The sequence below is a fragment of the Esox lucius genome, chromosome 24, assembly GCF_011004845.1.
Source record: "Esox lucius isolate fEsoLuc1 chromosome 24, fEsoLuc1.pri, whole genome shotgun sequence".
Lineage (NCBI taxonomy): Eukaryota > Metazoa > Chordata > Actinopteri > Esociformes > Esocidae > Esox > Esox lucius.
In genome coordinates, this window is record NC_047592.1 from 18,626,185 (window position 1) to 18,638,096 (window position 11,912).

The window sequence follows — 11,912 nt, forward strand, 5'->3', positions numbered from 1 at the left end:
AATGGCAGGACCCAAGGTTTCCTATCAGAACATTGCCCAAAGCATCACATCGCCTCCGCTGGCTTGCCTTCTTCCCATAGTGGATCTTGGAGCCATGTGTTCTCCAGGAAAGCAAAGCACACGCACCCAGCCATCCATGTGATGTAAAAATGAGATTCATCAGACCAGGCTACCTTCTTCCATTGCTCCATGGTACAGTTCTGTTTACCGCTTTTCCTTTCTTGGACCACTTTTGATTGGTACTGACCACTGCAGACCGGGAACACCCCACAAGGGCTGCAGTTTTGGAGATGCTCTGACCCAGTCGTCTAGCCATTACAATTTGGCTAGATGACACAGGGTTAAGTGTTAATGATTTTTAATGAGGTTTACGTTTAATTAATGACTGTCTACGTAGAGATCTGTTTGCGGTCTTCCTGTTAACGGTTGTTTTAACAGTTACAATGGTGAAATAGTTTTTTCCTTTTATTAAATACACAAATATATGTGTCAATACTTACACATTATTATATTAATACGAAACACTGTAAATTCATAATTTTTATCGATTCCACTCTGTTAATGATTACAATACAGAAAGCTGTCCAGTCGACTCCACACTGTTAATGAACACAATACAGAAGGTTGTCCAGTCGACTCCACACTGTTAATGAATACAATACAGATGGTTGTCCAGTCGACTCCACTCTGTTAATGAATACAATACAGAAGGTTGTCCAGTCGACTCCACACTGTTAATGAATACAATACAGAAGGTTGTCCAATCGACTCCACTCTGTTAATGAATACAATACAGAAGGTTGTCCAGTCGACTCCACTCTGTTAATGAATACAATACAGAAGGTTGTCCAGTCGACTCCACTCTGTTAATGAATACAATACAGAAGGTTGTCCAGTCGACTCCACACTGTTAATGAATACAATACAGATGGTTGTCCAGTCGACGCCACACTCATAATGAATACAATACAGATGGTTGTACAGTCGACTCCACACTGTTAATGAATACAATACAGATGGTTGTACAGTCGACTCCACACTGTTAATGAATACAATACAGATGGTTGTACTGTCGATTCCACACTGTTAATTAATACAATACAGATGGTTGTACTGTCGATTCCACACTGTTAATGAATACAATACTGATGGTTGTCCAGTCGACTCCACACATCAGGGATGAGCGCTCACTTGTTTATACTTTTTTTGTATTATCCAGGAACATAAACCAATTAATATACCTGAATTAATTCAGAAATGAAATGAATTACACATGATAATTAGTAGGCATAAATTCTATCATGTTATATAAAAAACTAAATAAAGTACATAGATGTCATGGTTTGGAGGCAGGACGCAGGATTCCAAGCAGAAGTATATAGCCTTTCCTTTCATTGTGTACTCACAAAAGTGCAAACCTCAACCATGAACTGAAGACATACAGTATAAATAAGGTGGATCGAAACCTAAAGTTAAATAGAATCCCCAGTTAGAGGTTACACAGTGCAGCTTCCTCTAATTGGGGACAACCAAAACTACAGTGCAGAGATGCCTAAAGGCACCTCTGAGTCAGGCCTTCAATATCACCCCCAGACAGATAGAGATAGAGAATGATGTACTGTAAGTGAAAGCATTTAGACACAAAAACCTGAAAGCAATAACTTAGTCATAAAATTCAGCAGTATGAAAATCCCATTTAATTATATTAACCTCAGTAAATGCTATCATATTCAAAATGTCAAAATCATATTACTGCTTGTTCAGCTTACAGTGATTTAACCCAGTAAGAATCTCAAGGATGATTCAGTCTGTTTGATTATATCATCACATTGTAACGTTTCTTCAGGAGATTTGGCTGTTGAACACAAACTTACAGGAACATAATGGAAGGAGATATGAATTAGAATTAGCCTGACTCCTGGTACCACAATAGTGGGACCAGCTTCTATTTGAAGTTAGGAAGGCAGAGTCATTGCAAATGTTCCCAAAATGTCTAAAACCCTATAATTTTAAGGAAAATCTAAAATGAATATACTAACTGTAAGTCAGTCAGTTGTCTGCTGATTAATGAATAAAATGTAAAAAATAAAAACGTGATGAAAGTTCTCACCTCACGCCCTGCAATATTTAACCATCAGTATGATGGATACCAGTAGAAATGGAGACACCACCAATAGACCACACAGCAGTCTGGACAGAGAGATGGAGACCAGAGAACCTGGAGGGACAATTAAACAAGTTTTACCATCAAGACACACATATTTCCTCTCACCTGTCACAGTAACTAATGTAATATAACATAGTATAACATGATAATATCATAACAGTGTTTCGCAAACCTGTCTTTTTTATACATTGCATTAAACAACATTAAAGTAAAAGTGCACGGAAATAAATCAAAATGATTATGATCATATCTAGGTACCTGTGACTGTACTACACATTACTGTAGTAGAAGCTGATTTCTCACTGACTATGTTGGAGGCCTTGCATGGTAAATTGATGGGTCCTGCTGGTTAGAAATGGAACTGCATCTGCTGGTTGCAGGTATAGTTGAGGATGGAGCTGCCAGATGCGATGCACATCATCTGAACTGAACAGGAGTGGTTGGCCAATAGCTGGACCTTATTAAAAATCACTATGTTGGAGACAGGCTCTGACAGAGATAGGAAGAGACTTCTAAATGAATGATACCATGGCTACACCAACATGAGAAAGAAAACAGAAAACCATTGACATACAGTACATCGGAATTTAATCAATATAGGATCCAAACATGATCATAACCTACCGTGGACCTTCAGAGTGATGGTCTTAGTGGGAATCTGACCTTTGGCCCATTCACCAGTCACAGAAAAGGTCCCTGAGTCTTGCAGTTTGAGATCTTTCACTGTTAAACTGACGTTTTTGGAGTTCATTTCTAGTCTCCCCTCCAATGGGGATCCTGGTAAATATTTAACATCTGAATAGTATTCAGCAACATATCTTTTTCCATATTTCCACACCACTGATGTTACACCAGGCTCTTCTAAGTGTGAAGGACAAGGCAGCTCCACTGAGTCTCCCACTGTCTTGTGGATCAACAGAGACTCACCCACACCTGAAACACACAAAACATGACAGAAAACCATCTATAAAAGGTTACATTTTACACTATAGTGCCCTTGGTACAGTGCAAATATTTCTATAATTTCAGCAAACATGAAGTTATAGATGCTAGAATTATTATTTTTTGTTAGACTTTAATACTTTTTACAATCTACTTCACACATATATCTATACAGTAATAATGCAAAGTGTTATCCAATCAATTAATGTGGGGAAAAAGGAAGATTAACAAGTAATTGAAATGGGATATTTAGGTGATTACTGCTGGTAACCTTTTCCTTCAGTTTCATTGATTAGTTATATTAATGGTGCACCTCCATCACAAACATGCTGTTGTAAAAAGGGGGATTTTAACTTGTCTAAAAGTGGAATTGGGATTAATGATCAGACAGATCTCCAACAATCCCAATTAGAATGAGGTTCAGGTGTGCAGCAGTTGTTTGCTGACAAACTGTTCTCTTTGTTTTAACATGCTAGAAGTAGTTATCGGTTTAAAAACTGGTAAATTTTTGCTGAAAAGAGACATCAGATTAAAGATCATGTGATTGGAGTGCACCTTTAAAAGATACCAGGAAAACCATCCCAATCCCTTATTATCTTTAATTAAATGAATGACATGAACCTAGTAGTCTTTTATCCCACAGGCAATAACCCTTAGGAATCTGTACATGAAAGGAAAGTATCTATATTTATTCAATATCTAAGTTAGTAAACAAGCTTTAAATAGTGTAGGGAATCATACTGTAGGGAAGATTGTAGGGAATCATCTAAAACATTATGGATATTTTTAAATATAAAACGTTTTTACATCTTCTGTAAGCTAGCTGACTTAAAGTGCAAGTTACTAGATCAAGTGTGAAATATTCATTATTAGATTTATAATGGATTTGAAATTTGAACATACAATAAAATAAATGCTATATAATATAGGAGCACAAGAAAAGAATGTGTTGAAATCTTACTGTGGTGGAGGATAAAGAGTAGGAGGACTCCCTGCTTGGAGAAGCAGGAGAAGGGACCAGTAGACATCTCTAAAAGAAGTTTCATGTCATCTGGCTGTCTGTCCACCTCATGTCTCTGTCACTGGTAACTAGCAGTTGAATTTACAACACATACAGTCAGTGGTGTTGTGGTAAAAATGACTAAGGCTTCATTTAGTTAAACAGGAAGTAGCACTCTATTCCCTTTCAGAAACTACCCCTTTGGTCTGCAAAAGAGTAAGACATAGTACCAAGCAAAAGCAACCTGATAAAATATTTACTTTCACACATTTCTGGGCTCTGTATTTAAGCCTAAACAGGCTATTATGATCCCACATGTTTATATACAGCTTAATGTTATAAATATTTTGGCATTAATTATATATTTCTGCTTAACTTTCCACAGAGCCTCATCTTATGGAAATTGACATAATTCACATGTTAGCCAGTTTGTTTAGATGTTTCTAACATTGGCCTCAAAATCCCTTATTCAGATTTGAAACATGATTATGGAATCGAAAGATTGTTGTCTAGTATATAAAATATTAACAATGTTCATTATTTTAAATTTAAATAAAACATCTGGATTTTTATATTGCTTATTTGTCATTATTTCATCAAAATACAATTGTCAGGTCTATTTACCTGACTGTTGCAGTCTAACTTTTATTTATTTGTCAATGCAAATGATTTTAAACATGCCATTTTGAAAACTACACCCTCCATCCATGACTTTTCCTTGTAACATAGATTACATTGTTCCGCTATCAGAATTGTAAACTCTCAACCTGAAAAATATTTAGAGACAAATTACTATTTCTTATATATATATTCAATTGGTTCAACAGTGGCATATTATGCTTCATCAAATACATCTGTTGGAAAAAGTCATTTCTTATGCTGTAGATAAGAACTTTTTAGTGATAGAAACAGATGCAGCCTTCAGGAAATATTTGTGCTGAAAAGTAATGTTTGCTTGGTAATAGTCTGCAAGTAACTTGCATAAATGTTAACTTAATCATTGTAATAAACAACTATATTTACTGTAAAAAATTTTTATTACAGTTTAATTATTACAAACAACGAAAAGGAAGAGATTCATGTATGTAGACCTATAAATATATATTGTCCGAAATAACAGCGCAGCAACATGGTATAATACACAACAACATGGAATCAAACACAGCAACATAGCAATCCAAGAATATTATTATAGTAGACAATATTCCTCCGATTTGAATGTTTTATTCTGGCCATATAAATACAGATGCAGGCTTGAATAACAGCACTTTCATGTGGGTGTCGACGTTCTCACAGACCCCCCCTGGTGGCCATTCCTATTTTTTTCTTTAAGTTTTTGTTCTTGCAGCACGGCACTGCAACCTGCCGCGGTATACCACAGTATAACAAGAACCCTTGTCGCAGCTGATTAGCTGCTGGTGTTAAAATAAATTTGAGTGGATAACTCAATCACCACTATGAATTAAAAAAAAGATTATCAATCTTGGAATAGTGAACTCACCAGTGACACTGATGTGGAGGGAAACACTATGTTGTGACGACTGGGGACGATCTGTTCTACTCCCCTGACACTGGTACTGACTCACCTAGTCAGACAGAGTGCTGATGGTTTTAGAAGGTGAACCAGGAGTCTGCAGTTGTCTATTTTGGTACCACCTGTATGTCCAGTCTGTGTAGTCTGATATGTCACACTGCAGAGTAACAGTCTCTCCAGAGTAGAGGAGACCATGAGGAGAGACACTCACTGAGGCTGTTGGTAGAACTGTAGAAACATTGACATAAATGAAAGGAAATACAGTCACATCAACAATCTTTCCTAACTATGATCTTACCTTTATATAATAATGTAACTGATGCAAAATAAAAATACTGACAATAAATAGACACATTGAGAGATTATGTGGATATTGAATATAAGCTGGCTTCTATGGGGTCTTACCAGTAACACTGATGGGGTGATTAAGACTAATATATGATGACTGGGGCTGATCTGTCCTATTCCCACAACACTGGTCCTGGTATTGACCAGCCTGGTCAGGGAGAAAGATGGTGTTGTTTTTACTGGTCTGACTGGGAAGGTGTTGGTGGTCTCTGTACCAGATATATGTTTTCAAAGAGGTTCCACATATTAATAACAAAAGTTATGTTTGAAATGGCTGAACAGCTTCCTGAAAGACATGTCCACTTTGAAGTCATTATAAAGGCACTGTGATTAAAAATAGAGAGGATCTTACCAAACATGTTCAGTCTGAACAAAAGTACTTGCCATGGAAAACTACCAAAAAGGCTTAGTACAAGGCAAGGAGTGGTTGGAGCACTCAACTAAACAGGCAGGAATCTCTTTGACGATCTTATAATCTATAATAGTGTATGTATAAACAAAAGTTATTGATGTTTTGACGTCTAGGTGGCGTCTTCCTCAGAGTAATGTGGCCATTGTACATGAAGTGCTGTTCATAGCCTAGTGGCCTAATGAGACAACGCATTGAATCAATGTATACATATATATCCATATACATAATATACACACGCATGTAAACAAATACATAACTCTACTGACAAAAAACACAAAAAACATTCAACATTCACACAGTTCAACATTCACACAGAAAAATGTACACAATGAAAAATCATTATTTAGTCCCCTTGGGTTCACAGTGTCTAGAGAGTATTGTCAGAATGCCTCCATCTGTATCAGTTTTCACATCAATGTCAACGCCCCTTTCTGAAATGTGGGCGTGTTCTATACAATAGTTTTGGACACTTTGGTGTCTGCTGATACAATGATATTCATGAATGTGTGATGTGTAGACAACACTGATTCTCTACTTTCCTCTGAATATTGGACTGTTAGGCTTCAGTTTACCTTTTAGGACTGTTAGGCTTCAGGCTTCACCTTTGTGTACTTTGTCCTCATTACAAATATAAAAATAGAAGGTCAGTACTCACAGAGTAGAACACAGAACCAGGAATAAACCATTCTGTCTTGGTGACGAGTAACTTTCTGAACAACGGTTTTCCCTACTAAACTTTCTACTTCCTATATGATGAGAGTCTTGTTTGATCACCATCAGAGACAAAAAGAGAAATTCAATCTAGAGTTGTAAAGACTGTGAGCAAACATTCTGTAGCAGTGGATCCAATGATTATTTTCAAATCAACATCTTATGGTTGGCTAAATGGCCTGACCCTGGTTCCTACCTGATTATTAGAAGAATAAACACAAGGTTCAACACCTATGAGAGTTACAATACACTCCTTACAGAAACATGAATACATGATGAATGAAACCATCAAGATCAAAGTTCAGTTCAAAGTTTAAAGTTTATTCATCAAATGCACTAAAAAACACAGTGTCATCCTGAACAATTAAATTCTTGTGACATGGCACAAAACATCAACATAATAAGAATTAAGGGTAAAACTTTCCGATTAGGGTGCATGAACTACCATTTACGAATACAGTAATTAACATGAACGGATTATGAACAATGACAGGGGCAAACAGTTGATAATGATAACCCTTAAATTATAAATTATTTACAAATGCAATTACTAACAGTGTGTCGTGTTATTTGTTCATGTTGGAACAGGAAATAAACTCATGTCGTTTTTTTGCAGGAACACACAGTTTGTGCTGTAAATGTTTAATGTAGATGCAGGACATGTCACGGTCCCTCCCCAGTGATTGTGTGTGTATAGATGCCTGTTCCCCTTTCTGTCTGTGCCTCTGTTTTGGTCGTCCTGGCAACCTATTAGGGGGCGTGTCAGCTCCAGGGTGATGCCAGTGCCGGCTGTTTCCACTTGATGATCACGCACCTGTTCCCTATTCCACCACTCACTGGCAGCATTTAAGCGGCGCTTTGACGTCTCGTCCCTGCCGGATCGTTAGTCGTATCTCGTACGTCCTGCTCAGGCTGAAGTTCTGCCTAGTCCCACTTACCTGTTTGCTTCGTGTTCTGACTCTCCCTGTTCTCTGTTCCGGCACAGGATTCCGTATCTTCGTTCACCTGCCTGGATTCTGCCTCGACGACTGGAGATACATTACCTATTTTATATTAAAGGACACTTACTATTGTTGGCCAGTAGGGGGCAGAGAGACGTGGTCGCATTGCATTGGGACTGAATACACTTCTACTGAAAATACATTACTCATCTCATCATGATGTCCATGTTTCCAGAGTAGTTGTCTTTACAGCATTCACTTAGATAATCATGTCATTCTTGAAGGGAGGATTATCTGCTATCACTTGTATTCTAACAGCAAACCATTAGTTCATACTCTTTTGGCCCACTGAGTCTCTGGAGAGACTGTTACAGTGTGACACATGAGACTACAAAGACTGGACATGCTGGTGGTACAGAAAGGATCAACAATAGAGTCCTGGTTCACCTTCTAAAACCATCAGCACTCTGTCTGACCAGGTGAGTCAGTACCAGTGTCAAGGGAGAAGAGCAGATCGTCCCAAGTCGTCACAACAATGTGTTTACTTCCACATCACTGTCACAGATGGGTTCAATATTATTACGCCATCATTAACTGGTTCTTGTTATCATAATGGTGTTAGTAGTATGTGTGTTGAAGTTCCACTCAAACCTATTTAATACCACCAGCTAATCAGCCAAAGGTCACAATGAGTTCAGACCAAAAGGACATATTGACAGGAGACAGTGTGACACTGACCTGTACTGTAGAGTCTTCTGGATGGAGATTTTACTGGTACAGACACAGACAAGACTCTGAACCAGTTAACACAACCTCTGGATCCTCCTACACACTCAGCCAGGTCAGTGTCTCTGATGGAGGATAGTACAGGTGTAGAGCTGGGAGAGGAGACCCTGTCTACTACACCCAGTACAGTGAACCAGTCCACATACAGGTTACTGGTGAGTATAACATAGTCTTGTTATAATTGTTTCCTGACCAACGTTTTTAACATAATTAGGATGTTAATTTCTTTTACTGAATGATTGCATCTCGAAAAATATGAGCTCTTAAGAGGTTGATATTCAGAAAAGGAGTGAGGATTCTTCAGAAACCCATTCTGACTAATAACAAGTCAACCACCAAACCTCTTCAACAAGCTGACTGTGGTTTTGACACCTACATCCCTTAAGCAGTAAATTGTGTCTGTGTGTTTGTCCGTGTGAGAGTGGGGACAAACACACACTGCCTGAGGCTCAGAGATACCTCCCTTTTTCAACAGTCTACTAACTTCTCTATGCAGACATCTTAAATGTTATAACATTAACCTGGTTTGATTAAAACATTTTGCCCAATATCATTTTTACCAATTCAAAACCTATGATGAAATTACTTGTTTTTAAATGTGTTTTTGTAGATTTGTAAAATAATTACTTAAAAAAAAACACTTTCCATTTTAATTCATCAGTAACACATTTTATTTGGAGTTGGTTGTAAATTAATTCCACGTGTCTTTCTTTCTGTATTTGTTTTGTTCTAGGCCTGTTCCTACCTTAATACATGGTGGAAGTAGCCTGGCTGATAAATAAAATGCAGATTCTGAGTCTCCTCACAAAGTACTGTGGTATTTACATTGTGAGATGTCTGTAATGTTCCATCAGCATGCTTATTGTTAGGGTCAATGTGGTCTTGAGAATTTCCCTTGATGGATATATAGCCTTGATGTGACGGGTGACTTATTTTGAATAACTTCCCTGTGTGGGTGAAAAACCTCATGTTATCTGGTGGATGGTGGTCTATACATTCCTATTTCTTTCTTCCTAGATGAAACCAAATTGGATTCATTTTACATTAGATTATTTTCAACTTTATTGTCATGGAACAGTACAAGTACAGCACAATGAAATGCAGTTAACATCTAAACAAAAGTACTAATACAAGTATTATTAAGAGACAGGGGGCCAAAAGATGATTTGATAAGAAAAATCAGTGTTCATTCATCCAATTCCAACATATTCTTCTTCAGAGTATTAATTGTTTTTCAAAATGTTGCAGTATCCTGATAACAATCTGTGTTGACATTGGAGTCTTACATACTTACAACTTGATATATCAAATTCGACTCCACACTGTTAAGGAATACAATACAGATGGTTGTCCAGTCGACTCCACACTGTTAATGAATACAATACAGATGGTTGTCCAGTCGACTCCACACTGTTAATGAATACAATACAGATGGTTGTACAGTCGATTCCACACGGTTAATGAATACAATACAGATGGTTGTCCATTCGACTCCACACTGTTAATGAATACAGTACAGATGGTTGTACAGTCGATTCCACACTGTTAATGAATACAATACAGATGGTTGTCCAGTCGACTCCACACTGTTTTATGAATACAATACAGATGGTTGTACAGTCGACTCCACACTGTTAATTAATACAATACAGATGGTTGTCCAGTCAATGTCATACATCAGGGATGAGCGCTCACCTGTTCATATTTTTTTTAAATATAATCCAGGAACATAAACAAGTTAATATACCTGAATTAATTCAGAAATGAACTGCATTTCACAGGCGTGTCAACCAAGACAGCCCCACAACATCTAGAGACTTAAGGTACTGAGGGCGGATCTCATCCACCCCCGGTGCCTTGCCACCGAGGAGTTTCTTGACCACCTCTGTGACTTCAGCCCGGGTGATGGACAATTCCACCTCTGAGCCCTCATCCTCTGCTTCCTCAATGGAAGACGTGACAGCGGGATTGAGGAGATCCTCGAAGTACTCCTTCCACCGCCCGATGACATCCTCAGTTGAGGTCAACACCTGCCCACCACTACTGTAAACAGCGTTGGTAGGGCACTGTTTCCCTCTCCTGAGGCGCCGGAAGGTTTGCCAGAATCTCTTCGAGGCCAGCTGATAGTCCTTCTCCATGGCCTCACCGAACTCCTCCCAGGCCCGAGTTTTTGCCTCCGCAACCACCCGGGCTGCAGCCCGCTTGGCCCGTCGGTACCCGTCAGCTGCGTCAGGAGTCCCACAAGCCAACCAGGCCTGATAGGACTCCTTCTTCAGCTTGACGGCATCCCTTACTTCCGGTGTCCACCACCGGGTTCGGGGATTGCCGCCTCGACAGGCACCGGAGACCTTATGGCCACAGGTCCGAGCGGCCGCTTCGACAATGCCGGTGGAGAACATGGTCCACTCGGACTCAATATCTCCAACCTCCCTCGGGATCCAGTCGAAGCTCTGCCGGAGGTGGGAGTTAAAGATCTCTCTGACAGGAGACTCGGCCAGACGTTCCCAGCAGACCCTTACAGTACGCTTGGGCCTGCCGAGTCTGTCCAGCTTCCTCCCCCGCCATCGGATTCAACTCACCACCAGGTGGTGATCAGTTGACAGCTCCGCCCCTCTCTTCACCCGAGTGTCCAAGACATACGGCCGCAGGTCAGATGAAACGACAACAAAGTCGATCATGGACCTGCGGCCTAGGGTGTCCTGGTGCCACGTGCACTGATGGACACCCTTATGCTTGAACATGGTGTTCGTTATGGACAAACTGTGACTAGCACAGAAGTCCAATAACTGAACACCGCTCGGGTTCAGATCAGGGGGGTCATTCCTCCCAATCACACCCCTCCAGGTGTCACTGTCGTTGCCCACGTGGGCGTTGAAGTCCCCCAGTAGAACGATGTGCAAAATCGCGTGGCGGTCGGGGACAGTGCCTCTGGGATGGCAGACCGGGGTGGTGGTCCCTCTTTTTAAGAAGGGGGACCGGAGGGTGTGTTCCAACTATAGGGGGATCACACTTCTCAGCCTCCCCGGGAAAGTCTATGCCAGGGTTCTGGAGAGGAGAATACGGCCGATAGT

At 39.7% G+C, this 11,912-nt stretch overlaps 1 pseudogene; it reads right to left on the bottom strand.

The window, feature by feature from the left end:
• Nucleotides 1–2,063: 2,063 nt before the first annotated feature.
• Nucleotides 2,064–5,684, bottom strand: LOC117593921 (annotated as a pseudogene).
• Nucleotides 5,685–11,912: the final 6,228 nt, after the last annotated feature.